Source organism: Carassius gibelio, chromosome B1, assembly GCF_023724105.1.
Source record: "Carassius gibelio isolate Cgi1373 ecotype wild population from Czech Republic chromosome B1, carGib1.2-hapl.c, whole genome shotgun sequence".
Classification (NCBI taxonomy): domain Eukaryota; kingdom Metazoa; phylum Chordata; class Actinopteri; order Cypriniformes; family Cyprinidae; genus Carassius; species Carassius gibelio.
In genome coordinates, this window is record NC_068396.1 from 73991 (window position 1) to 99096 (window position 25106).

Here is a 25106-nt window from a genome sequence, read left to right on the forward strand (position 1 = left end):
CGAACCCACAATCCTCAGCTCCGAAGGCTGATGCCTTATCCATTAGGCCACTGGGCCTCGTTCACTGGTGAATCAAGTGGCAATGACACACAGTCATAAACAAACTAAAAGCAATATCATGAAATTGCCAGTTCTATTCTAATTCTTGTGTCTACAGTGAAGTTATCTTCCTTGAATTTCTTTCTTGCACTGCCAGCTTAAATGCAACGCTTGAAAGATGACCCAGGTGGGACTCGAACCCACAAACCTCATCTCCGAAGGCTGATGCCTTATCCATTAGGTCACTGGGCCTCGTTCACTGGTGAACCCAGAGGCATTGACACACAGTCATAAACAAACTAAAAGCGATATCATGACATTGGGATTCGAACCCAGAGTCATTGACAGACAGTCAGAAACAAACTAAACTGAAAGCAATTTCATGAAATTGCCTGTTCTATGCTAATTCTTGGGGCTATAGTGTCATATTGAAGTTATCATCCTGAAATTTCTTGCATAGCCCACTTAAATGAAAGCCCTCAAAGTCGACCCAGGTGGGACTTGAACCCACAATTCCCAGCTCCTGAGGCTGATGCCTTATCCATTAGGCCAATGGGCCACATCTGTTAGTGAACCCAGAGGCATTACAGAAAGTCTTATCCGAAGCTGATCTGAGTGAGATTTCAGAAAATTGCCTGTTCTATGATAATTCTCATGACTTGAACCCACAATCTTCAGCTCAGAAGGTTGATGCCTTATCCGTTTAGCCACTGGGTATTTTCCAACAAGTCCACACAGAGGCATTTACAGACCGTCTTATCCATGATGAACTGAGTTTTCAGAAATTTGCCAATTTTATGATTAATCTTGTGGCTATAGTGTCATATTGACGTTATAGTCCTAGAATTTCTTCCTTGCATTGCCAACATAAACACCAACCTTGAAAGATGAGCCCACAATCCTCAGCTCTGAAGACCCATGCATTAGGCCACTGGGCCTTGTTCACTGGTGAACCCAGAGGCATTGACAGACAGTCAGAAACAAACTAAACTGAAAGAGTTTTCATGAAATTGCTAGTTCTCATGTTCCATTGGCAGTTCTATGCTAACTCTCATGTTCCTTTGTCACAGCTATTGTGTCTCCTAGCACTTATCATCCTGGTACCTGTTGCGCAGCCAACTTAAATCTAACCTCTCATTGACGACTCAGGTGGTAATTTAATTCACAACCCCCAGCTCCGAAGGTTGATGCCTTATTTATTAGTCAACTGGACCTTTTATCTGATTAAGCCTGAGGTATTCATTAACATTCTGATGCAAGCTAAATTGAAAGTTATTTTAAAAAATGCCAGATCTATGCTAATTCTTGTGTCTATAGTAAAAGTTCACAATTGAATTTCTTTCTTGCAATGCCAGCTGAAATGCAACTCTTGAATGATGACCCAAGTGGGACTCGAACCCACAATCCTCAGCTCCGAAGGCTGATGCCTTATCCATTAGGCCACTGGGCCTCGTTCACTGGTGAACCCAGAGGCATTGACACACAGTCATAAACAAAATAAAAGCGATATCATGACATTGGGATTCGAACCCAGAGTCATTGACAGACAGTCAGAAACAAACTAAACTGAAAGCAATATCATGAAATTGCCAGTTCTATGCTAATTCTTGGGGCTATAGTGTCATATTGAAGTTATCATCCTGAAATTTCTTGCATAGCCCACTTAAATGAAAGCCCTGAAAGACGACCCAGGTGGGACTTGAAGCCACAATTCCCAGCTCCTGAGGCTGATGCCTTATCCATTAGGCCAATGGGCCACATCTGTTAGTGAACCCAGAGGCATTACAGAAAGTCTTATCCGAAGCTGATCTGAGTGAGATTTCAGAAAATTGCCTGTTCTATGATAATTCTCATGACTTGAACCCACAATCTTCAGCTCTGAAGGTTGATGCTTTATCCGTTTGGCCACTGGGTATTTTCCAACAAGCCCACACAGAGGCATTTACAGACCGTCTTATCCAAGCTGAACTGAGTGAGTTTTCAGAAATTTGCCAATTTTATGATTAATCTTGTGGCTATAGTGTCATATTGACGTTATCGTCCTAGAATTTCTTCCTTGCAATGCCAACATAAACACCAACCTTGAAAGATGAACCCACAATCCTCAGCTCTGAAGACCGATGCATTAGGCCACTGGGCCTTGTTCACTGGTGAACCCAGAGGCATTGACAGACAGTCAGAAACAAACTAAACTGAAAGAGTTTTCATGAAATTGCTAGTTCTCATGTTCCGTTGGCAGTTCTATGCTAACTCTCATGTTCCTTTGTCACAGCTATTGTGTCTCCTTGCACTTATCATCCTGGTACCTGTTGCGCAGCCAACTTAAATCTAACCTCTCATTGACGACTCAGGTGGTAATTTAATTCACAACCCCCAGCTCGAAGGTTGATGCCTTATTTATTAGACAACTGGACCTTTTCTCTGATTAAGCCTGAGGTATTCATTAACATTCTGATGCAAGCTAAATTGAAAGTTATTTCAAAAAATGCCAGTTTTATGCTAATACTTGTGTCTATAGTAAAAGTTCACCATTGAATTTCCTTCTTACAATGCCAGCTGAAATGCAACTCTTGAATGATGACCCAAGTGGGACTCGAATCCACAATCCTCAGCTCCGAAGGCTGATGCCTTCTCCATTAGGCCACTGGGCCTGGTTCACTGGTAAATCAAGAGGCATTGACAGACAGTCATAAACAAACTAAAAGCAATATCATGAAATTGCCAGTCCTATTCTAATGTCTACAGTGAAGTTATAGTCCTTGAATTTATTTTTTTGCACTGCCAGCTTAAATGCAATGCTTGAAAGATGACCCAGGTGGGACTCGAACCCACAATCCTCAGCTCCGAAGGCTGATGCCTTATCCATTAGGCCACTGGGCCTCTTTCACTAGTGAACCCAGAGGCATTGACACACAGTGATAAACAAACTAAAAGCGATATCATGACATTGCCAGTTCTATGCTAATTCTTATGTCTACAATGAAGATATCGTCCTTGAATTTCTGTCTTGCACTGCCAGCTTAAATGCAACTCTTGAAAGATGACCCAGGTGGGATTCGAACCCAGAGTCATTGACAGACAGTCAGAAACAAACTAAACTGAAAGCAATATCATAAAATTGCCAGTTCTATGCTAATTCTTGGGGCTATAGTGTCATATTGAAGTTATCATCCTGAAATTTCTTGCATAGCCCACTGAAATGAAAGCCCTCAAAGATGACCCGGGTGGGACTTGAACCCACAATTCCCAGCTTCGGAGGCTGATGCCTTATCCATTAGGCCACTGGGCCTCGTTCACTGGTGAATCAAGTGGCAATGACACACAGTCATAAACAAACTAAAATCAATATCATGAAATTGCCAGTTCTATTCTAATTCTTGTGTTTACAGTGAAGTTATCTTCCTTGAATTTCTTTCTTGCACTGCCAGCTTAAATGCAACGCTTGAATGAAGACCCAGGTGGGACTCGAACCCACAATTCCCAGCTCCTGAGGCTGATGCCTTATCCATTAGGCCAAAGGGCCACATCTGTTACTGAACCCAGAGGCATTACAGAAAGTCTCATCCGAAGCTGATCTGAGTGAGATTTCAGAAAATTGCCTGTTCTATGATAATTCTCATGACTTGAACCCACAATCTTCAGCTCAGAAGGTTGATGCCTTATCCGTTTGGCCACTGGGTATTTTCCAACAAGTCCACACAGAGGCATTTACAGACCGTCTTATCCATGATGAACTGAGTTTTCAGAAATTTGCCAATTTTATGATTAATCTTGTGGCTATAGTGTCATATTGACGTTATCGTCCTAGAATTTCTTCCTTGCATTGCCAACATAAGCAACAACCTTGAAAGATGAGCCCACAATCCTCAGCTCTGAAGACCGATGCATTAGGCCATTGGGCCTTGTTCACTGGTGAACCCAGAGGCATTGACAGACAGTCAGAAACAAACTAAACTGAAACAGTTTTCATGAAATTGCTAGTTCTCATGTTCCGTTGGCAGTTCTATGCTAACTCTCATGTTCCTTTGTCACAGCTATTGTGTCTCCTTGCACTTATCATCCTGGTACCTGTTGCGCAGCCAACTTAAATCTAACCTCTCATTGACGACTCAGGTGGTAATTTAATTCACAACCCCCAGCTCCGAAGGTTGATGCCTTATTTATTAGACAACTGGACCTTTTCTCTGATTAAGCCTGAGGTATTCATTAACATTCTGATGCAAGCTAAATTGAAAGTTATTTCAAAAAATGCCAGTTCTATGCTAATTCTTGTGTCTATAGTAAAAGTTCACCATTGAATTTCTTTCTTGCAATGCCAGCTGAAATGCAACTCTTGAATGATGACCCAAGTGGGACTTGAACCCACAATCCTCAGCTCAGAAGGCTGATGCCTTATCCATTAAGCCACTGGGCATGGATCGCTAGTGAATCAAGAGGCATTGACAGACAGTCATAAACAAACTAAAAGCAATATCATGAAATTGCCAGTTCTATTCTAATGTCTACAGTGAAGTTATAGTCCTTGAATTTCTTTCTTACACTGCCAGCTTAAATGCAATGCTTGAAAGATGACCCAGGTGGGAGTCGAACCCACAATCCTCAGCTCCGAAGGCTGATGCCTTATCCATTAGGCCACTGGGCCTCGTTCACTGGTGAATCAAGTGGCAATGACACACAGTCATAAACAAACTAAAAGCAATATCATGAAATTGCCAGTTCTATTCTAATTCTTGTGTCTACAGTGAAGTTATCTTCCTTGAATTTCTTTCTTGCACTGCCAGCTTAAATGCAACGCTTGAAAGATGACCCAGGTGGGACTCGAACCCACAAACCTCATCTCCGAAGGCTGATGCCTTATCCATTAGGTCACTGGGCCTCGTTCACTGGTGAACCCAGAGGCATTGACACACAGTCATAAACAAACTAAAAGCGATATCATGACATTGGGATTCGAACCCAGAGTCATTGACAGACAGTCAGAAACAAACTAAACTGAAAGCAATTTCATGAAATTGCCTGTTCTATGCTAATTCTTGGGGCTATAGTGTCATATTGAAGTTATCATCCTGAAATTTCTTGCATAGCCCACTTAAATGAAAGCCCTCAAAGTCGACCCAGGTGGGACTTGAACCCACAATTCCCAGCTCCTGAGGCTGATGCCTTATCCATTAGGCCAATGGGCCACATCTGTTAGTGAACCCAGAGGCATTACAGAAAGTCTTATCCGAAGCTGATCTGAGTGAGATTTCAGAAAATTGCCTGTTCTATGATAATTCTCATGACTTGAACCCACAATCTTCAGCTCAGAAGGTTGATGCCTTATCCGTTTAGCCACTGGGTATTTTCCAACAAGTCCACACAGAGGCATTTACAGACCGTCTTATCCATGATGAACTGAGTTTTCAGAAATTTGCCAATTTTATGATTAATCTTGTGGCTATAGTGTCATATTGACGTTATAGTCCTAGAATTTCTTCCTTGCATTGCCAACATAAACACCAACCTTGAAAGATGAGCCCACAATCCTCAGCTCTGAAGACCCATGCATTAGGCCACTGGGCCTTGTTCACTGGTGAACCCAGAGGCATTGACAGACAGTCAGAAACAAACTAAACTGAAAGAGTTTTCATGAAATTGCTAGTTCTCATGTTCCATTGGCAGTTCTATGCTAACTCTCATGTTCCTTTGTCACAGCTATTGTGTCTCCTAGCACTTATCATCCTGGTACCTGTTGCGCAGCCAACTTAAATCTAACCTCTCATTGACGACTCAGGTGGTAATTTAATTCACAACCCCCAGCTCCGAAGGTTGATGCCTTATTTATTAGTCAACTGGACCTTTTATCTGATTAAGCCTGAGGTATTCATTAACATTCTGATGCAAGCTAAATTGAAAGTTATTTTAAAAAATGCCAGATCTATGCTAATTCTTGTGTCTATAGTAAAAGTTCACAATTGAATTTCTTTCTTGCAATGCCAGCTGAAATGCAACTCTTGAATGATGACCCAAGTGGGACTCGAACCCACAATCCTCAGCTCCGAAGGCTGATGCCTTATCCATTAGGCCACTGGGCCTCGTTCACTGGTGAACCCAGAGGCATTGACACACAGTCATAAACAAAATAAAAGCGATATCATGACATTGGGATTCGAACCCAGAGTCATTGACAGACAGTCAGAAACAAACTAAACTGAAAGCAATATCATGAAATTGCCAGTTCTATGCTAATTCTTGGGGCTATAGTGTCATATTGAAGTTATCATCCTGAAATTTCTTGCATAGCCCACTTAAATGAAAGCCCTGAAAGACGACCCAGGTGGGACTTGAAGCCACAATTCCCAGCTCCTGAGGCTGATGCCTTATCCATTAGGCCAATGGGCCACATCTGTTAGTGAACCCAGAGGCATTACAGAAAGTCTTATCCGAAGCTGATCTGAGTGAGATTTCAGAAAATTGCCTGTTCTATGATAATTCTCATGACTTGAACCCACAATCTTCAGCTCTGAAGGTTGATGCTTTATCCGTTTGGCCACTGGGTATTTTCCAACAAGCCCACACAGAGGCATTTACAGACCGTCTTATCCAAGCTGAACTGAGTGAGTTTTCAGAAATTTGCCAATTTTATGATTAATCTTGTGGCTATAGTGTCATATTGACGTTATCGTCCTAGAATTTCTTCCTTGCAATGCCAACATAAACACCAACCTTGAAAGATGAACCCACAATCCTCAGCTCTGAAGACCGATGCATTAGGCCACTGGGCCTTGTTCACTGGTGAACCCAGAGGCATTGACAGACAGTCAGAAACAAACTAAACTGAAAGAGTTTTCATGAAATTGCTAGTTCTCATGTTCCGTTGGCAGTTCTATGCTAACTCTCATGTTCCTTTGTCACAGCTATTGTGTCTCCTTGCACTTATCATCCTGGTACCTGTTGCGCAGCCAACTTAAATCTAACCTCTCATTGACGACTCAGGTGGTAATTTAATTCACAACCCCCAGCTCGAAGGTTGATGCCTTATTTATTAGACAACTGGACCTTTTCTCTGATTAAGCCTGAGGTATTCATTAACATTCTGATGCAAGCTAAATTGAAAGTTATTTCAAAAAATGCCAGTTTTATGCTAATACTTGTGTCTATAGTAAAAGTTCACCATTGAATTTCCTTCTTACAATGCCAGCTGAAATGCAACTCTTGAATGATGACCCAAGTGGGACTCGAATCCACAATCCTCAGCTCCGAAGGCTGATGCCTTCTCCATTAGGCCACTGGGCCTGGTTCACTGGTAAATCAAGAGGCATTGACAGACAGTCATAAACAAACTAAAAGCAATATCATGAAATTGCCAGTCCTATTCTAATGTCTACAGTGAAGTTATAGTCCTTGAATTTATTTTTTTGCACTGCCAGCTTAAATGCAATGCTTGAAAGATGACCCAGGTGGGACTCGAACCCACAATCCTCAGCTCCGAAGGCTGATGCCTTATCCATTAGGCCACTGGGCCTCTTTCACTAGTGAACCCAGAGGCATTGACACACAGTGATAAACAAACTAAAAGCGATATCATGAAATTGCCAGTTCTATTCTAATTCTTGTGTTTACAGTGAAGTTATCTTCCTTGAATTTCTTTCTTGCACTGCCAGCTTAAATGCAACGCTTGAATGAAGACCCAGGTGGGACTCGAACCCACAATTCCCAGCTCCTGAGGCTGATGCCTTATCCATTAGGCCAAAGGGCCACATCTGTTACTGAACCCAGAGGCATTACAGAAAGTCTCATCCGAAGCTGATCTGAGTGAGATTTCAGAAAATTGCCTGTTCTATGATAATTCTCATGACTTGAACCCACAATCTTCAGCTCAGAAGGTTGATGCCTTATCCGTTTGGCCACTGGGTATTTTCCAACAAGTCCACACAGAGGCATTTACAGACCGTCTTATCCATGATGAACTGAGTTTTCAGAAATTTGCCAATTTTATGATTAATCTTGTGGCTATAGTGTCATATTGACGTTATCGTCCTAGAATTTCTTCCTTGCATTGCCAACATAAGCAACAACCTTGAAAGATGAGCCCACAATCCTCAGCTCTGAAGACCGATGCATTAGGCCATTGGGCCTTGTTCACTGGTGAACCCAGAGGCATTGACAGACAGTCAGAAACAAACTAAACTGAAACAGTTTTCATGAAATTGCTAGTTCTCATGTTCCGTTGGCAGTTCTATGCTAACTCTCATGTTCCTTTGTCACAGCTATTGTGTCTCCTTGCACTTATCATCCTGGTACCTGTTGCGCAGCCAACTTAAATCTAACCTCTCATTGACGACTCAGGTGGTAATTTAATTCACAACCCCCAGCTCCGAAGGTTGATGCCTTATTTATTAGACAACTGGACCTTTTCTCTGATTAAGCCTGAGGTATTCATTAACATTCTGATGCAAGCTAAATTGAAAGTTATTTCAAAAAATGCCAGTTCTATGCTAATTCTTGTGTCTATAGTAAAAGTTCACCATTGAATTTCTTTCTTGCAATGCCAGCTGAAATGCAACTCTTGAATGATGACCCAAGTGGGACTTGAACCCACAATCCTCAGCTCAGAAGGCTGATGCCTTATCCATTAAGCCACTGGGCATGGATCGCTAGTGAATCAAGAGGCATTGACAGACAGTCATAAACAAACTAAAAGCAATATCATGAAATTGCCAGTTCTATTCTAATGTCTACAGTGAAGTTATAGTCCTTGAATTTCTTTCTTACACTGCCAGCTTAAATGCAATGCTTGAAAGATGACCCAGGTGGGAGTCGAACCCACAATCCTCAGCTCCGAAGGCTGATGCCTTATCCATTAGGCCACTGGGCCTCGTTCACTGGTGAATCAAGTGGCAATGACACACAGTCATAAACAAACTAAAAGCAATATCATGAAATTGCCAGTTCTATTCTAATTCTTGTGTCTACAGTGAAGTTATCTTCCTTGAATTTCTTTCTTGCACTGCCAGCTTAAATGCAACGCTTGAAAGATGACCCAGGTGGGACTCGAACCCACAAACCTCATCTCCGAAGGCTGATGCCTTATCCATTAGGTCACTGGGCCTCGTTCACTGGTGAACCCAGAGGCATTGACACACAGTCATAAACAAACTAAAAGCGATATCATGACATTGGGATTCGAACCCAGAGTCATTGACAGACAGTCAGAAACAAACTAAACTGAAAGCAATTTCATGAAATTGCCTGTTCTATGCTAATTCTTGGGGCTATAGTGTCATATTGAAGTTATCATCCTGAAATTTCTTGCATAGCCCACTTAAATGAAAGCCCTCAAAGTCGACCCAGGTGGGACTTGAACCCACAATTCCCAGCTCCTGAGGCTGATGCCTTATCCATTAGGCCAATGGGCCACATCTGTTAGTGAACCCAGAGGCATTACAGAAAGTCTTATCCGAAGCTGATCTGAGTGAGATTTCAGAAAATTGCCTGTTCTATGATAATTCTCATGACTTGAACCCACAATCTTCAGCTCAGAAGGTTGATGCCTTATCCGTTTAGCCACTGGGTATTTTCCAACAAGTCCACACAGAGGCATTTACAGACCGTCTTATCCATGATGAACTGAGTTTTCAGAAATTTGCCAATTTTATGATTAATCTTGTGGCTATAGTGTCATATTGACGTTATCGTCCTAGAATTTCTTCCTTGCAATGCCAACATAAACACCAACCTTGAAAGATGAACCCACAATCCTCAGCTCTGAAGACCGATGCATTAGGCCACTGGGCCTTGTTCACTGGTGAACCCAGAGGCATTGACAGACAGTCAGAAACAAACTAAACTGAAAGAGTTTTCATGAAATTGCTAGTTCTCATGTTCCGTTGGCAGTTCTATGCTAACTCTCATGTTCCTTTGTCACAGCTATTGTGTCTCCTTGCACTTATCATCCTGGTACCTGTTGCGCAGCCAACTTAAATCTAACCTCTCATTGACGACTCAGGTGGTAATTTAATTCACAACCCCCAGCTCCGAAGGTTGATGCCTTATTTATTAGACAACTGGACCTTTTCTCTGATTAAGCCTGAGGTATTCATTAACATTCTGATGCAAGCTAAATTGAAAGTTATTTCAAAAAATGCCAGTTTTATGCTAATTCTTGTGTCTATAGTAAAAGTTCACCATTGAATTTCCTTCTTACAATGCCAGCTGAAATGCAACTCTTGAATGATGACCCAAGTGGGACTCGAATCCACAATCCTCAGCTCCGAAGGCTGATGCCTTCTCCATTAGGCCACTGGGCCTGGTTCACTGGTAAATCAAGAGGCATTGACAGACAGTCATAAACAAACTAAAAGCAATATCATGAAATTGCCAGTTCTATTCTAATGTCTACAGTGAAGTTATAGTCCTTGAATTTCTTTTTTTGCACTGCCAGCTTAAATGCAATGCTTGAAAGATGACCCAGGTGGGACTCGAACCCACAATCCTCAGCTCCGAAGGCTGATGCCTTATCCATTAGGCCACTGGGCCTCTTTCAATAGTGAACCCAGAGGCATTGACACACAGTGATAAACAAACTAAAAGCGATATCATGACATTGCCAGTTCTATGCTAATTCTTATGTCTACAATGAAGATATCGTCCTTGAATTTCTGTCTTGCACTGCCAGCTTAAATGCAACTCTTGAAAGATGACCCAGGTGGGATTCGAACCCAGAGTCATTGACAGACAGTCAGAAACAAACTAAACTGAAAGCAATATCATAAAATTGCCAGTTCTATGCTAATTCTTGGGGCTATAGTGTCATATTGAAGTTATCATCCTGAAATTTCTTGCATAGCCCACTGAAATGAAAGCCCTCAAAGATGACCCAGGTGGGACTTGAACCCACAATTCCCAGCTTCGGAGGCTGATGCCTTATCCATTAGGCCACTGGGCCTCGTTCACTGGTAAATCAAGTGGCAATGACACACAGTCATAAACAAACTAAAATCAATATCATGAAATTGCCAGTTCTATTCTAATTCTTGTGTTTACAGTGAAGTTATCTTCCTTGAATTTCTTTCTTGCACTGCCAGCTTAAATGCAACGCTTGAATGATGACCCAGGTGGGACTCGAACCCACAATCCCCAGCTCCTGAGGCTGATGCCTTATCCATTAGGCCAAAGGGCCACATCTGTTACTGAACCCAGAGGCATTACAGAAAGTCTCATCCGAAGCTGATCTGAGTGAGATTTCAGAAAATTGCCTGTTCTATGATAATTCTCATGACTTGAACCCACAATCTTCAGCTCAGAAGGTTGATGCCTTATCCGTTTGGCCACTGGGTATTTTCCAACAAGTCCACACAGAGGCATTTACAGACCGTCTTATCCATGATGAACTGAGTTTTCAGAAATTTGCCAATTTTATGATTAATCTTGTGGCTATAGTGTCATATTGATGTTATCGTCCTAGAATTTCTTCCTTGCATTGCCAACATAAGCAACAACCTTGAAAGATGAGCCCACAATCCTCAGCTCTGAAGACCGATGCATTAGGCCACTGGGCCTTGTTCACTGGTGAACCCAGAGGCATTGACAGACAGTCAGAAACAAACTAAACTGAAACAGTTTTCATGAAATTGCTAGTTCTCATGTTCCGTTGGCAGTTCTATGCTAACTCTCATGTTCCTTTGTCACAGCTATTGTGTCTCCTTGCACTTATCATCCTGGTACCTGTTGCGCAGCCAACTTAAATCTAACCTCTCATTGACGACTCAGGTGGTAATTTAATTCACAACCCCCAGCTCCGAAGGTTGATGCCTTATTTATTAGACAACTGGACCTTTTCTCTGATTAAGCCTGAGGTATTCATTAACATTCTGATGCAAGCTAAATTGAAAGTTATTTCAAAAAATGCAAGTTCTATGCTAATTCTTGTGTCTATAGTAGAAGTTCACCATTGAATTTCTTTCTTGCAATGCCAGCTGAAATGCAACTTGAACCCACAATTCCCACCTCCGGAGGCTGATGCCTTATCCATTAGGCCACTGGGCCTCGTTCACTGGTGAACCCAGAGGCATTGACACACAGTCATAAACAAACTAAAAGCGATATCATGACATTGGGATTTGAACCGAGAGTCATTGACAGACAGTCAGAAACAAACTAAACTGAAAGCAATATCATGAAATTGCCAGTTCTATGCTAATTCTTGGGGCTATAGTGTCATATTGAAGTTATCATCCTGAAATTTCTTGCATAACCCACTTAAATGAAAGCAGACCCAGGTGGGACTTCAACCCACAAATTCCAGCTCCTGAGGCTGATGCCTTATCCATTAGGCCACTGGGCCTCGTTCATATACATATAGCTATAGTGTCATATTGAAGTTATTATCCTGAAATTTCTTGCATAGCCCAGTTAAATGAAAGCCCTCAAATATGACCCAGGTGGGACTTGAACCCACAATTCCCAGCTCCGGAGGCTGATGCCTTATCCATTAGGCCACTGGGCCTCGTTCACTGACGAATCAAGAGGCATTGACACACAGTCATAAACAAACTAAAAGCAATATCATGAAATTGCCAGTTCTATTAAATGCAATGCTTGAAAGATGACCCAGGTGGGACTCGAACCCACAATCCTCAGCTCCGAAGGCTAGCTGACGAAGGATAGTCCGACATAATTTCAGAAATGTTGAGCAATGTCGAACTGCGCAGCCAATCGCATCGAAGCGCTATGACATTTGGACCAATCGCGTCGAAGCGCCTTAACATTTCCAGCCAATCAAAAAGCGCAATTTATAACATTATCTTGACATTCGTGACATTTGACCAATCAGAGAGCAGGGGGATTTCGACGGCACGTTTCCGCGTCTCACCGCAAGGTTGAGGGGTCAGCGCTTCTAGTCAGGTGTCAATCAAGTTGCCGAACCGTGCCGAAGGTGTACGAAAGAATGACATCTTCCTCAGGGGGCGTGTCAGAGGTAAAAAAGGTTAATTACTCAAGTTTGTGACCTATGACAAGGGTCATTGTCGCGTAGTTCGACATAAAAAGTGGTACGAGATTTATCAATGGGTGAGTGTTTGTTACCTTTGCATTATAGATGTATAAAAATAAAAAATAATCGTAATCGAACATTTTTAGTATCTTGGTTTAGTGTATTTGCATAAGAGAACAACACATCAGGCTTCAAAACAAACATTTACCTGGTCCCATTCATTTGAACGATATAATGTGATGGTTGTGTTATGTTATGGCTTTCAACAGTGCAAACCAGAGTGTGTAATAATTGTTTATAGACATTTATGTAATGTTGCAGGTATTTTAAGAAATGTTCCTGTCTTGTATCTTTCTCCTCTAAATAGAGATACCAGTTGTAACATTATATATAAAATAAATGTGACTTGTGTCCTAGAAATGAATGAATGAATGAATGAATAAATATATGAATTTAATGAAGTATTTTATGCTCTCTTAAGGGACTCACTTGTATTGTGCATTATATTTGTTATAATGCTTACAGATAGAGAAATGTCAGATGCTGTCTCGTGGCCAAACAACCTTGCTTGGAGGTGTGCTGAAATGCATGTTTTTTATTAGTATCATTAGTATATTTACTGAAAAGGTTTCTTTCTGAATTATGTATTAAGGGTTTTTTTTTTTTTTTTTTTTTTTTTTTTTTGTCGTCTTAAGCCTCTACTGGACCAGCACAAAGGGTGGTGGAAGAACCTCATGCTGCTGAAACAGCAAAGAAGGCCATGGAGCAGAGTCAGCCTGACCCCCAGCCTCATCCCATGCCCCTGCCCCTGCCCCAGCCCCAGCCTACTGCACCTGTGGAAGCAAGAGTTGCAACACAATTTTCAATGGTAAGAATTACTATTTAACTTTTTTAATAATACCACTTAAGAATGTGCTCAATTAAAATTCAAGAAAGTTCAGAACGTAAGATGAAGAAAAAAAGAAAAAGCAAGAATGCTATGAGATGCTGGCTGAGACCTACTAATTGTCACCCCTCTTGTACAGTGGGGGCACCTGTTGTCTGCTGAATGGTCAGTTTGAATATCTCAGATTTGGTTTAAGTCACATGGTCAAGGATAAATGTAGAATGTAACCTGTCTGCTTTCTCTCTTGAGACTAGACTCATGTCCCTCATGGCATCTCTCTCAATACTTCTCATGTGTTAAAGCTACATTATCTTTCTTTCTCAATCTCAGGTAACATACCACATAGACGCTGGCTATTATTAACTGTACACATATTAACAATTATTCCATCATGCAAATACTTTGTAGTAATTTCAGGAGTCAATACTGCTAATAAATATGGATGACACTTCTATTCAGAAAGAAATGTTTTTAAAAACCTGCATTTACTTAAAATAGTAATATTAATTAATTCTTCGTAATTCTTGCTATTATAACACATTCTGTCTTCTCACATTTTTGATTTACCAAACCAAGATTTACTGGCTCTCACATTGCTGCAGCAAAGCCAAATCTTAGTGTGGTCAGGAGACCTTCTCAGGTTGAAGACCAACCCAGCGCAGCAGTGTCTTGTGCCTCTATACCAAGCAGTACTGTCTCTGTAAGTAATGGCATAATCCATAAAGTATTCTATGAAGACACTTTTCACGTTCCATTCTGTACGAATTATTAAACTTGTTCAATTTTTTTTTTATACCAGAAAACCATATTTTTGTCGATGTTTCAGGGTGTGCCAGTGTTCCAGGGTCTGCAAATGGTTCAGAGACTGTCAGCGGTCCATAGGATGCCACTGTTACAGCCTATTGTGCAGAGCACCAATTCTCAACCAGCTCCACAAACCATGCCCAAGAGACCCTACAAGGCAAACACTTGCAGGAAGTGTGGACAATTCAAAACCAGTGCAACGGGACATAGCCAGTACAGGGGCAAGGTGTATATACTGTCCACAGACTGAGAACATTACAAAAGAAAAGTGGTTAGAGTAAATGCGGAGAACCTTCTCCCAAATAATGTATACACTGTATATTTTTATTTATTGTTGTGTGTATATAGTTGTTTAAATATAGTTCACTATTGTTAATATTTGTGTCTAACATTATTTTATTTAACTTGATTTTTTAATCCTATTTAACTTTTACTTTTACCTTTTTAATTTATTGTTTGAAAACTTCATTTAATATTCATTACTGTTCTGTTAGCATAATTGTAAAATAAATAAAAAAAGCAAATTGAGAAATGTGTTTTGATTTCTACATTTATTTTCCTTTTAATTTTTTTTTTTTTGAAAACTTATATAAATTTAATTTGTTTAATATTCATTACTGTTATGTTGGCATAATTGTAAAAAAAAAAAAAGAGAATGATTGCTTTTTTATTTGTACTTTAGTAAACATTTCATCAGTACACTGCAACAATAGAACGTATTCCTATAAAAAGATAATTTGCACTTTGTCATTTGTCACAGACATTTTTAAGCATAATAATGACTATTTTTGCATCCTGTTTTAATTAAAAATGACAGATTTAAAGGTGTCTTGAATGAATGTAACCTTAAAAAAAAATCTGATTTAATATCAATAAAATCAAAACTAATAACATGCTTAAAATAAATATGAATACAACTACACACAATAACATGCTTAATCAGAATAAAAAATAATACAACAACTACTAAATAACTAATAATAACAAAACACATTTCCATTGGTGTATTAAAATGTAATGAAAAAAATATCAAACAAGCACATATATACATTTAATTAACCTTGAAACTTCATTTATTTAAAGCAATTAACAATAAAACAAAAAGTTGTCTTTAGCTGGATTCGAACCCGGGTCGAGGGGAGCACCTGCAATAGAAAACAGTGTAATATAAATGCGCGAATTTACCGCAAGAAGAAACCGGAAGATGTATCACTGCGCGCATGCTAAGGAAGATCCGTCTTTGAACGTCAAATTTGACCCTTTCTTTTCTTCATTTTTTCTTTCTCTTCTTCCCCTTCTCTTTTTCTTCCTTCCCTCTTTTCTTCCCTTCTTCCCCGTCTTTGACGGACTATTGTTCCCCAGCTTGAAGGCTGATGCCTTATCCATTAGGCCACTGGGCCTCGTTCACTGGTGAACAGTCATAAAGAAACTAAAAGCGATATCATAACATTGGGATTCGAACCAGGAGTCATTGACAGACAGTCAGAAACAAACTAAACTGAAAGCAATATCATGAAATTGCCAGTTCTATTCTAATTCTTGTGTCTACAGTGTCATATTGAAGTTATCATCCTGAAATTTCTTGCATAGCCCACTTAAATGAAAGCCCTGAAAGATGACCGAGGTGGGACTTGAACCCACAATTCCCAGCTCCTGAGGCTGATGCCTTAACCATTAGGCCAATGGGCCACATCTATTAGTGAACCCAGAGGCATTACAGAAAGTCTTATCCGAAGCTGATCTGAGTTAGATTTCAGAAAATTCCCTGTTCTATGATAATTCTCATGACTTGAACCCACAATCTTCAGCTCTGAAGGTTGATGCTTTATCCGTTTGGTCACTGGGTATTTTCCAACAAGCCCACACAGAGGCATTTACAGACCGTCTTATCCAAGCTGAACTGAGTGAGTTTTCAGAAATTTGCCAATTTTATGATTAATCTTGTGGCTATAGTGTCATATTGACGTTATCGTCCTAGAATTTCTTCCTTGCACTGCCAACATAAACACCAACCTTGAAAGATGAACCCACAATCCTCAGCTCTGAAGACCGATGCATTAGGCCACTGGGCCTTGTTCACTGGTGAACCCAGAGGCATTGACAGACAGTCAGAAACAAACCAAAATGAAAGAGTTTTCATGAAATTGCTAGTTCTCATGTTCCGTTGGCAGTTCTATGCTAACTCTCACGTTCCTTTGTCACAGCTATTGTGTCTCCTTGCACTTATCATCCTGGTACCTGTTGCGCAGCCAACTTAAATTTAACCTCTCATTGACGACTCAGGTGGTAATTTAATTCACAACCCCCAGCTCCGAAGGTTGATGCCTTATTTATTAGACAACTGGACCTTTTCTCTGATTAAGCCTGAGGTATTCATTAACATTCTGATGCAAGCTAAATTGAAAGTTATTTCAAAAAATGCCAGTTCTATGCTAATTCTTGTGTCTATAGTAAAAGTTCACCATTGAATTTCCTTCTTACAATGCCAGCTGAAATGCAACTCTTGAATGATGACCCAAGTGGGACTCGAACCCACAATCCTCAGCTCCGAAGGCTGATGCCTTCTCCATTAGGCCACTGGGCCTGGTTCACTGGTAAATCAAGAGGCATTGACAGACAGTCATAAACAAACTAAAAGCAATATCATGAAATTGCCAGTTCTATTCTAATTCTTGTGTCTACAGTGAAGTTACCGTCCTTGAATTTCTTTCTTGCACTGCCAGCTTAAATGCAATGCTTGAAAGATGACCCAGGTGGGACTCGAACCCACAATCCTCAGCTCCGAAGGCTGATGCCTTATCCATTAGGCCACTGGGCCTCGTACACTGGTGAACCCAGAGGCATTGACACACAGTCATAAACAAACTAAAAGCAATATCATGACATCACCAGTTCTATGCTAATTCTTGTGTCTACAGTGAAGTTAACGTCCATGAATTTCTGTCTTGCACTGCCAGCTTAAATGCAACTCTTGAAAGATGACCCAGGTGGGATTCGAACCCAGAGTCATTGACAGACAGTCAGAAACAAACTAAACTGAAAGCAATATCATGAAATTGCCAGTTCTATGCTAATTCTTGGGGCTATAGTGTCATATTGAAGTTATCATCCTGAAATTTCTTGCATAGCCCACTTAAATGAAAGCCCTCAAAGACGACCCAGGTGGCACTTGAACCCACAATTCCCAGCTCCTGAGGCTGATGCCTTATCCATTAGGCCAATGGGCCACATCTGTTAGTGAACCCAGAGGCATTACAGAAAGTCTTATCCGAAGCTGATCTGAGTGAGATTTCAGAAAATTGCCTGTTCTATGATAATTCTCATGACTTGAACCCACAATCTTCAGCTCAGAAGGTTGATGCCTTATCCGTTTAGCCACTGGGTATTTTCCAACAAGTCCACACAGAGGCATTTACAGACCGTCTTATCCATGATGAACTGAGTTTTCAGAAATTTGCCAATTTTATGATTAATCTTGTGGCTATAGTGTCATATTGACGTTATAGTCCTAGAATTTCTTCCTTGCATTGCCAACATAAACACCAACCTTGAAAGATGAGCCCACAATCCTCAGCTCTGAAGACCCATGCATTAGGCCACTGGGCCTTGTTCACTGGTGAACCCAGAGGCATTGACAGACAGTCAGAAACAAACTAAACTGAAAGAGTTTTCATGAAATTGCTAGTTCTCATGTTCCATTGGCAGTTCTATGCTAACTCTCATGTTCCTTTGTCACAGCTATTGTGTCTCCTAGCACTTATCATCCTGGTACCTGTTGCGCAGCCAACTTAAATCTAACCTCTCATTGACGACTCAGGTGGTAATTTAATTCACAACCCCCAGCTCCGAAGGTTGATGCCTTATTTATTAGTCAACTGGACCTTTTATCTGATTAAGCCTAAGGTATTCATTAACATTCTGATGCAAGCTAAATTGAAAGTTATTTAAAAAAATGCCAGATCTATGCTAATTCTTGTGTCTATAGTAAAAGTTCACCATTGAATTTCTTTCTTGCAATGCCAGCTGAAACGCAACTCTTGAATGATGACCCAAGTGGGACTCGAACCCACAATCCTCAGCTCAGAAGGCTGATGCCTTATCCATTAAGCCACTGGGCATGGATCACTGGTGATTCAAGGGGCATTGACAGACAGTCATAAACAAACTAAAAGCAATATCATGAAATTGCCAGTTCTATTCTAATGTCTACAGTGAAGTTATAGTCCTTGAATTTCTTTCTTGCACTGCCAGCTTAAATGCAATGCTTGAAAGATGAACCAGGTGGGACTTGAACCCACAATCCTCAGCTCCGAAGGCTGATGACTTATCCATTAGGCCACTGGGCCTCGTTCACTGGTGAACCCAGAGGCATTGACACACAGTCATAAACAAACTAAAAGCGATATCATGACATTGCCAGTTCTATGCCTACAATGAAGATATCGTCCTTGAATTTGTGTCTTGCACTGCCAGCTTAAATGCAACTCTTGAAAGATGACCCAGGTGGGACTCGAACCCACAATCCTCAGCTCCGAAGGCTGATGCCTTATCCATTAGGCCACTGGGCCTCGTTCACTGGTGAACCCAGAGGCATTGACACACAGTCATAAACAAAATAAAAGCGATATCATGACATTGGGATTCGAACCCAGAGTCATTGACAGACAGTCAGAAACAAACTAAACTGAAAGCAATATCATGAAATTGCCAGTTCTATGCTAATTCTTGGGGCTATAGTGTCATATTGAAGTTATCATCCTGAAATTTCTTGCATAGCCCACTTAAATGAAAGCCCTGAAAGACGACCCAGGTGGGACTTGAAGCCACAATTCCCAGCTCCTGAGGCTGATGCCTTATCCATTAGGCCAATGGGCCACATCTGTTAGTGAACCCAGAGGCATTACAGAAAGTCTTATCCGAAGCTGATCTGAGTGAGATTTCAGAAAATTGCCTGTTCTATGATAATTCTCATGACTTGAACCCACAATCTTCAGCTCTGAAGGTTGATGCTTTATCCGTTTGGCCACTGGGTATTTTCCAACAAGCCCACACAGAGGCATTTACAGACCGTCTTATCCAAGCTGAACTGAGTGAGTTTTCAGAAATTTGCCAATTTTATGATTAATCTTGTGGCTATAGTGTCATATTGACGTTATCGTCCTAGAATTTCTTCCTTGCAATGCCAACATAAACACCAACCTTGAAAGATGAACCCACAATCCTCAGCTCTGAAGACCGATGCATTAGGCCACTGGGCCTTGTTCACTGGTGAACCCAGAGGCATTGACAGACAGTCAGAAACAAACTAAACTGAAAGAGTTTTCATGAAATTGCTAGTTTTCATGTTCCGTTGGCAGTTCTATGCTAACTCTCATGTTCCTTTGTCACAGCTATTGTGTCTCCTTGCACTTATCATCCTGGTACCTGTTGCGCAGCCAACTTAAATCTAACCTCTCATTGATGACTCAGGTGGTAATTTAATTCACAACCCCCAGCTCCGAAGGTTGATGCCTTATTTATTAGACAACTGGACCTTTTCTCTGATTAAGCCTGAGGTATTCATTAACATTCTGATGCAAGCTAAATTGAAAGTTATTTCAAAAAATGCAAGTTCTATGCTAATTCTTGTGTCTATAGTAGAAGTTCACCATTGAATTTCTTTCTTGCAATGCCAGCTGAAATGCAACTTGAACCCACAATTCCCACCTCCGGAGGCTGATGCCTTATCCATTAGGCCACTGGGCCTCGTTCACTGATGAATCAAGAGGCATTGACACACAGTCATAAACAAACTAAAAGCAATATCATGAAATTGCCAGTTCTATTCTAATTCTTGTGTCTACAGTGAAGTTATCGTCCTTGAATTTCTTTCTTGCACTGCCAGCTTAAATGCAACGCTTGAAAGATGACCCAGGTGGGACTCGAACCCACAATCCTCAGCTCCGAAGGCTGATGCCTTATCCATTAGGCCACTGGGCCTCGTTCACTGGTGAACCCAGAGGCATTGACACACAGTCATAAACAAACTAAAAGCGATATCATGACATTGGGATTCGAACCGAGAGTCATTGACAGACAGTCAGAAACAAACTAAACTGAAAGCAATATCATGAAATTGCCAGTTCTATGCTAATTCTTGGGGCTATAGTGTCATATTGAAGTTATCATCCTGAAATTTCTTGCATAGCCCACTTAAATGAAAGCAGACCCAGGTGGGACTTGAACCCACAAATTCCAGCTCCTGAGGCTGATGCCTTATCCATTAGGCCACTGGGCCTCGTTCATATACATATAGCTATAGTGTCATATTGAAGTTATTATCCTGAAATTTCTTGCATAGCCCAGTTAAATGAAAGCCCTCAAATATGACCCAGGTGGGACTTGAACCCACAATTCCCAGCTCCGGAGGCTGATGCCTTATCCATTAGGCCACTGGGCCTCGTTCACTGACGAATCAAGAGGCATTGACACACAGTCATAAACAAACTAAAAGCAATATCATGAAATTGCCAGTTCTATTAAATGCAATGCTTGAAAGATGACCCAGGTGGGACTCGAACCCACAATCCTCAGCTCCGAAGGCTGATGCCTTCTCCATTAGGCCACTGGGCCTGGTTCACTGGTAAATCAAGAGGCATTGACAGACAGTCATAAACAAACTAAAAGCAATATCATGAAATTGCCAGTTCTATTCTAATTCTTGTGTCTACAGTGAAGCTATCGTCCTTGAATTTCTTTCTTGCACTGCCAGCTTAAATGCAATGCTTGAAAGATGACCCAGGTGGGACTCGAACCCACAATCCTCAGCTCCGAAGGCTGATGCCTTATCCATTAGGCCACTGGGCCTCGTTCACTGGTGAACCCAGAGGCATTGACACACAGTCATAAACAAACTAAAAGCGATATCATGACATTGCCAGTTCTATGCTAATTCTTATGTCTACAATGAAGATATCGTCCTTGAATTTCTGTCTTGCACTGCCAGCTTAAATGCAACTCTTGAAAGATGACCCAGGTGGGATTCGAACCCAGAGTCATTGACAGACAGTCAGAAACAAACTAAACTGAAAGCAATATAATAAAATTTCCCCGTTCTATGCTAATTCTTGGGGCTATAGTGTCATATTGAAGTTATCATCCCGAAATGTCTTGCATAGCCCACTTAAATGAAAGCCCTCAAAGATGACCCAGGTGGGACTTGAACCCACAATTCCCAGCTCCGGAGGCTTATGCCTTATCCATTAGGCCACTGGGCCTCGTTCACTTATGAATCAAGAGGCATTGACACACAGTCATAAACAAACTAAAAGCAATATCATGAAATTGCCAGTTCTATTCTAATACTTGTGTCTATAGTGAAGTTATCGTCCTTGAATTTCTTTCTTGCACTGCCAGCTTAAATGCAACGCTTGAAAGATGACCCAGGTGGGAGTCGAACCCACAATCCTCAGCTCCCAAGGCTGACGCCTTATCCATTAGGCCACTGGGCCTCGTTCACTGGTGAATCCAGAGGCATTGACACATAGTCATAAACAAACTAAAAGCGATATCATGACATTGGGATTCGAACCCAGAGTCATTGACAGACAGTCAGAAACAAACTAAACTGAAAGCAATCCGTGGGGCTATAGTGTCATATTGAAGTTATCATCCTGAAATTTCTTGCATAGCCCACTTAAATGAAAGCCCTGAAAGACGACCCAGGTGGGACTTGAACCCACAATTCCCAGCTCCTGAGGCTGATGCCTTATCCATTAGGCCAATGGGCCACATCTGTTACTGAACCCAGAGGCATTACAGAAAGTCTGAGTGAGATTTCAGAAAATTGCCTGTTCTATGATAATTCTCATGACTTGAACCCACAATCTTCAGCTCTGAAGGTTGATGCTTTATCCGTTTGGCCACTGGGTATTTTCCAACAAGCCCATACAGAGGCATTTACAGACCGTCTTATCCAAGCTGAACTGAGTGAGTTTTCAGAAATTTGCCAATTTTATGATTAATCTTGTGGCTATAGTGTCATATTGACGTTATCGTCCTAGAATTTCTTCCTTGAACTGCCAACATAAACACCAACCTTGAAAGATGAACCCACAATCCTCAGCTCTGAAGACCGATGCATTAGGACACTGGGCCTTGTTCACTGGTGAACCCAGAGGCATTGACAGACAGTCAGAAACGAACTAAACTGAAAGAGTTTTCATGAAATTGCTAGTTCTCATGTTCCGTTGGCAGTTCTATGCTAACTCTCATGTTCCTTTGTCACAGCTATTGTGTCTCCTTGCACTTATCATCCTGGTACCTGTTGCGCAGCCAACTTAAATCTAACCTCTCATTGACGACTCAGGTGGTAATTTAATTCACAACCCCCAGCTCCGAAGGTTGATGCCTTATTTATTAGACAACTGGACCTTTTCTCTGATTAAGCCTGAGGTATTCATTAACATTCTGATGCAAGCTAAATTGAAAGTTATTTCAAAAAATGCCAGTTCTATGCTAATTCTTGTGTCTATAGTAAAAGTTCACCATTGAATTTCTTTCTTGCAATGCCAGCGGAAATGCAACTCTTGAATGATGACCCAAGTGGGACTCAAACCCACAATCCTCAGCTCCGAAGGCTGATGCCTTCTCCATTAGACCACTGGGCCTGGTTCACTGGTAAATCAAGAGGCATTGACAGACAGTCATAAACAAACTAAAAGCAATATCATGAAATTGCCAGTTCTATTCTAATTCTTGTGTCTACAGTGAAGCTATCGTCCTTGAATTTCTTTCTTGCACTGCCAGCTTAAATGCAATGCTTGAAAGATGACCCAGGTGGGACTCGAACCCACAATCCTCAGCTCCGAAGGCTGATGCCTTATCCATTAGGCCACTGGGCCTCGTTCACTGGTGAACCCAGAGGCATTGACACACAGTCATAAACAAACTAAAAGCGATATCATGACATTGCCAGTTCTATGCTAATTCTTATGTCTACAATGAAGATATCGTCCTTGAATTTCTGTCTTGCACTGCCAGCTTAAATGCAACTCTTGAAAGATGACCCAGGTGGGATTCGAACCCAGAGTCATTGACAGACAGTCAGAAACAAACTAAACTGAAAGCAATATAATAAAATTTCCCGTTCTATGCTAATTCTTGGGGCTATAGTGTCATATTGAAGTTATCATCCCGAAATGTCTTGCATAGCCCACTTAAATGAAAGCCCTCAAAGATGACCCAGGTGGGACTTGAACCCACAATTCCCAGCTACGGAGGATTAGGCCTTATCCATTAGGCCACTGGACCTCGTTCACTTATGAATCAAGAGGCATTGACACACAGTCATAAACAAACTAAAAGCAATATCATGAAATTGCCAGTTCTATTCTAATTCTTGTGTCTACAGTGAAGTTATCGTCCTTGAATTTCTTTCTTGCACTGCCAGCTTAAATGCAACGCTTGAAAGATGACCCAGGTGGGAGTCGAACCCACAATCCTCAGCTCCGAAGGCTGATGCCTTATCCATTAGGCCACTGGGCCTCGTTCACTGGTGAATCCAGAGGCATTGACACATAGTCATAAACAAACTAAAAGCGATATCATGACATTGGGATTCGAACCCAGAGTCATTGACAGACAGTCAGAAACAAACTAAACTGAAAGCAATATCATGAAATTGCCAGTTCTATGCTAATTCTTGGGGCTATAGTGTCATATTGAAGTTATCATCCTGAAATTTCTTGCATAGCCCACTTAAATGAAAGCCCTGAAAGACGACCCAAGTGGGACTTGAACCCACAATTCCCAGCTCCTGAGGCTGATGCCTTATCCATTAGGCCAATGGGCCACATCTGTTAGTGAACCCAGAGGCATTACAGAAAGTCTTATCCGAAGCTGATCTGAGTGAGATTTCAGAAAATTGCCTGTTCTATGATAATTCTCATGACTTGAACCCACAATCTTCAGCTCTGAAGGTTGATGCTTTATCCGTTTGGCCACTGGGTATTTTCCAACAAGCCCACACAGAGGCATTTACAGACCGTCTTATCCAAGCTGAACTGAGTGAGTTTTCAGAAATTTGCCAATTTTATGATTAATCTTGTGGCTATAGTGTCATATTGACGTTATCGTCCTAGAATTTCTTCCTTGCACTGCCAACATAAACACCAACCTTGAAAGATGAACCCACAATCCTCAGCTCTGAATACCGATGCATTAGGACACTGGGCCTTGTTCACTGGTGAACCCAGAGGCATTGACAGACAGTCAGAAACAAACTAAACTGAAAGAGTTTTCATGAAATTGCTAGTTCTCATGTTCCGTTGGCAGTTCTATGCTAACTCTCATGTTCCTTTGTCACAGCTATTGTGTCTCCTTGCACTTATCATCCTGGTACCTGTTGCGCAGCCAACTTAAATC

General features: G+C 41.2%; 23 non-coding genes across 23 annotated transcripts; all 23 read right to left on the reverse strand.

The window, feature by feature from the left end:
- Nucleotides 1-1416: 1416 nt before the first annotated feature.
- trnar-ucg (transfer RNA arginine (anticodon UCG)) lies at nt 1417-1489 on the reverse strand. Its single transcript has one exon. It is a non-coding gene; the product is annotated as a tRNA-Arg (tRNA).
- Nucleotides 1490-2846: 1357 nt separating this feature from the next.
- On the reverse strand, nt 2847-2919 carry trnar-ucg (transfer RNA arginine (anticodon UCG)). Its single transcript has one exon. It is a non-coding gene; the product is annotated as a tRNA-Arg (tRNA).
- A 336-nt stretch (nt 2920-3255) lies between these two features.
- On the reverse strand, nt 3256-3328 carry trnar-ccg (transfer RNA arginine (anticodon CCG)). Its single transcript has one exon. It is a non-coding gene; the product is annotated as a tRNA-Arg (tRNA).
- Nucleotides 3329-4380: 1052 nt separating this feature from the next.
- trnar-ucu (transfer RNA arginine (anticodon UCU)) lies at nt 4381-4453 on the reverse strand. The gene has a single exon. It is a non-coding gene; the product is annotated as a tRNA-Arg (tRNA).
- Nucleotides 4454-4608: 155 nt separating this feature from the next.
- On the reverse strand, nt 4609-4681 carry trnar-ucg (transfer RNA arginine (anticodon UCG)). Its single transcript has one exon. It is a non-coding gene; the product is annotated as a tRNA-Arg (tRNA).
- A 1359-nt stretch (nt 4682-6040) lies between these two features.
- trnar-ucg (transfer RNA arginine (anticodon UCG)) lies at nt 6041-6113 on the reverse strand. Its single transcript has one exon. It is a non-coding gene; the product is annotated as a tRNA-Arg (tRNA).
- A 1357-nt stretch (nt 6114-7470) lies between these two features.
- On the reverse strand, nt 7471-7543 carry trnar-ucg (transfer RNA arginine (anticodon UCG)). Its single transcript has one exon. It is a non-coding gene; the product is annotated as a tRNA-Arg (tRNA).
- Nucleotides 7544-8595: 1052 nt separating this feature from the next.
- Nucleotides 8596-8668, reverse strand: trnar-ucu (transfer RNA arginine (anticodon UCU)). The gene has a single exon. It is a non-coding gene; the product is annotated as a tRNA-Arg (tRNA).
- A 155-nt stretch (nt 8669-8823) lies between these two features.
- Nucleotides 8824-8896, reverse strand: trnar-ucg (transfer RNA arginine (anticodon UCG)). The gene has a single exon. It is a non-coding gene; the product is annotated as a tRNA-Arg (tRNA).
- Nucleotides 8897-10484: 1588 nt separating this feature from the next.
- Nucleotides 10485-10557, reverse strand: trnar-ucg (transfer RNA arginine (anticodon UCG)). Its single transcript has one exon. It is a non-coding gene; the product is annotated as a tRNA-Arg (tRNA).
- Nucleotides 10558-10893: 336 nt separating this feature from the next.
- trnar-ccg (transfer RNA arginine (anticodon CCG)) lies at nt 10894-10966 on the reverse strand. The gene has a single exon. It is a non-coding gene; the product is annotated as a tRNA-Arg (tRNA).
- Nucleotides 10967-12453: 1487 nt separating this feature from the next.
- On the reverse strand, nt 12454-12526 carry trnar-ccg (transfer RNA arginine (anticodon CCG)). The gene has a single exon. It is a non-coding gene; the product is annotated as a tRNA-Arg (tRNA).
- A 4687-nt stretch (nt 12527-17213) lies between these two features.
- Nucleotides 17214-17286, reverse strand: trnar-ucg (transfer RNA arginine (anticodon UCG)). The gene has a single exon. It is a non-coding gene; the product is annotated as a tRNA-Arg (tRNA).
- Nucleotides 17287-17447: 161 nt separating this feature from the next.
- trnar-ucg (transfer RNA arginine (anticodon UCG)) lies at nt 17448-17520 on the reverse strand. The gene has a single exon. It is a non-coding gene; the product is annotated as a tRNA-Arg (tRNA).
- Nucleotides 17521-18747: 1227 nt separating this feature from the next.
- On the reverse strand, nt 18748-18820 carry trnar-ucu (transfer RNA arginine (anticodon UCU)). Its single transcript has one exon. It is a non-coding gene; the product is annotated as a tRNA-Arg (tRNA).
- A 377-nt stretch (nt 18821-19197) lies between these two features.
- Nucleotides 19198-19270, reverse strand: trnar-ucg (transfer RNA arginine (anticodon UCG)). Its single transcript has one exon. It is a non-coding gene; the product is annotated as a tRNA-Arg (tRNA).
- Nucleotides 19271-20608: 1338 nt separating this feature from the next.
- On the reverse strand, nt 20609-20681 carry trnar-ucg (transfer RNA arginine (anticodon UCG)). The gene has a single exon. It is a non-coding gene; the product is annotated as a tRNA-Arg (tRNA).
- Nucleotides 20682-21068: 387 nt separating this feature from the next.
- Nucleotides 21069-21141, reverse strand: trnar-ccg (transfer RNA arginine (anticodon CCG)). Its single transcript has one exon. It is a non-coding gene; the product is annotated as a tRNA-Arg (tRNA).
- A 100-nt stretch (nt 21142-21241) lies between these two features.
- trnar-ucg (transfer RNA arginine (anticodon UCG)) lies at nt 21242-21314 on the reverse strand. The gene has a single exon. It is a non-coding gene; the product is annotated as a tRNA-Arg (tRNA).
- Nucleotides 21315-21475: 161 nt separating this feature from the next.
- trnar-ucg (transfer RNA arginine (anticodon UCG)) lies at nt 21476-21548 on the reverse strand. The gene has a single exon. It is a non-coding gene; the product is annotated as a tRNA-Arg (tRNA).
- Nucleotides 21549-22119: 571 nt separating this feature from the next.
- Nucleotides 22120-22192, reverse strand: trnap-ugg (transfer RNA proline (anticodon UGG)). The gene has a single exon. It is a non-coding gene; the product is annotated as a tRNA-Pro (tRNA).
- A 1319-nt stretch (nt 22193-23511) lies between these two features.
- Nucleotides 23512-23584, reverse strand: trnar-ucg (transfer RNA arginine (anticodon UCG)). Its single transcript has one exon. It is a non-coding gene; the product is annotated as a tRNA-Arg (tRNA).
- A 570-nt stretch (nt 23585-24154) lies between these two features.
- On the reverse strand, nt 24155-24227 carry trnar-ucg (transfer RNA arginine (anticodon UCG)). The gene has a single exon. It is a non-coding gene; the product is annotated as a tRNA-Arg (tRNA).
- Between the last annotated feature and the right edge of the window lie 879 nt (nt 24228-25106).